The sequence below is a fragment of the Nomascus leucogenys genome, chromosome 3 (genome assembly GCF_006542625.1).
Source record: "Nomascus leucogenys isolate Asia chromosome 3, Asia_NLE_v1, whole genome shotgun sequence".
In the NCBI taxonomy this organism is placed as follows: Eukaryota; Metazoa; Chordata; class Mammalia; order Primates; family Hylobatidae; genus Nomascus; species Nomascus leucogenys.
The window spans coordinates 151870836-151872928 of record NC_044383.1 but is presented as its reverse complement, the minus strand read 5'-3'; positions in this window follow the sequence as shown (position 1 = coordinate 151872928).

Genomic DNA, 2093 nt, shown 5'->3' with positions numbered 1-2093 from the left:
TGGGATAATTTTCTTAACGCGCTCGAACCCAGGCCCTTCCAGCTTCCCCTCCTCCTACTCTGCCTTCCTTGAGGATCTGAGTTACATCCCCCTGGTTTACCTCCAGTGCTACTGAGAGGTGACAGCATGCTGGCAGTCCTCACAGCCCTCGCTTGCTCTCGGCACCTCCTCTGCCTGGGCTCCCACTTTGGCGGCACTTGAGGAGCCCTTCAGCCCGCCGCTGCACTGTGGGAGCCCCTTTTCTGGGCTGGCCGAGGCCGGAGCCGGCTCCCTCAGCTTGCAGGGAGGTGTGGAGGGGGAGGCGTCAGCGGGAACCGCGGCTGCGCGCGGCGCTTGCGGGCCGGCTGGAGTTCCGGGTGGGCGTGGGCTTGGCGGGCCCCGCACTCGGAGCAGCCGGCCGGCCCTGCAGGCCCCGGGCAGTGAGGGGCTTAGCACCCGGGCCAGCGGCTGCGGAGGGTGTGCTGGGTCCCCCAGCAGTGCCAGCCCACCGGCGCTGCGCTGGATTTCTCACGGGACCTTAGCTGCCTTCCCGCGGGGCAGGGCTCGGGACCTGCAGCCCGCCATGCCTGAGCCTCCCACCCCCTCCGTGGGCTCCTGTGCAGCCCGAGCCTCCCCGACGAGCGCCACCCCCTGCTCCACGGCGCCCAGTCCCATTGACCACCCAAGGGCTGAGGAGTGCGAGCGCAAGGCACGGGACTGGCAGGCAGCTCCACCTGCAGCCCCGGTGCGGGATCCACTGGGTGAAGCCAGCTGGGCTCCTGAGTCTGGTGGAGACGTGGAGAACCTTTATGTCTAGCTCAGGGATTGTAAATACACCAGTCAGCTCCCTGTGTCTAGCTCAGGGTTTGTGAATGCACCAATCCACACTCTATCTAGCTGCTCTGGTGGGGCCTTGGAGAACCTTTGTATCGACTCTGTATCTAGTTAATCTAGTGGGGACGTGGAGAACCTTTGTGTCTAGCTCAGGGATTGTAAATGCACCAATCAGCACCCTGTCAAAACAGACCACTGGGCTCTACCAATCAGCAGGACGTGGGTGGGGGGCCAGATAAGAGAATAAAAGCAGCTGCCCGAGCCAGCAGTAGCAACCCGCTGGGGTCCCCTTCCACACTGTGGAAGATTTGTTCTTTCGCTCTTTGCAATAAATCTTGCTACTGCTCACTCTTTGGGTCCACGCTGCTATTATGAGCTGTAACACTCACCGCGAAGGTCTGCAGCTTCACTCCTGAGCCAGCGAGACCACGAACCCACCAGAAGGGAGAAACTCCGAACACATCTGAAGATCAGAAGGAACAAACTCCAGACGTGCCACCTTAAGAGCTGTAACACTCACCGGGAGGGTCCGCGGCTTCATTCTTGAAGTCAGTGAGACCAAGAACCCACCAATTCCGGCCACACTACTACCTGGTTATGACCAGTCAAGGCTCTAGATTTCCACAGGAAGAAATTCTGGCTCCCAGGTTTATGATCCTTATTTCTTTTAATTTAATTTTTTTTTTTTTTTAATTTTTGAATCTCGCTCTGTTGCCCAGGCTGGAGTGCAGTGGCCTGATCTCGGCTCACTGCAACATCCACCTTCCAGGTTCAAGTGATTCTCGTGCCTCAGCCTCCTGGGTAGCTGGGATTACAGGCACTCACCACCACACCTAGCTAATTTTTGTATTTTTAATAGAGATGGGGTTTCACCATGTTGGCCAGGCTGGTCTCGAATGCCTGACCTCATGACCCACCTGCCTTGGCCTTCCAAAGTGCTAGGATTATAGGCGTGAGCCACCACACTCAGCCCTATGATCCTTATTTCTAAAGTAGGCCGATGTGATTTTTGGACAACCTTAAAAGCTCTGTAGGCTCACATTAGACCTGTGACTGGAAATGCAGGCGTGAGCCCTCCGCTGGTGAGCTCACCCAGTTCCATGACTCCATACCACTCCTGTCCTGCCAACTCCTGGATGTATCACCAGCTCGGACCTCAACCCTCAGTGCCAGGAGATCCCACGGCCTAATGGGCCCCTCCACGTGGCTATGTCTCTCAACCCTCCATATCCAACCTGTCCAGCAAACCCTGTGGGCTCCACCTTTGAAGTTTACCTAGG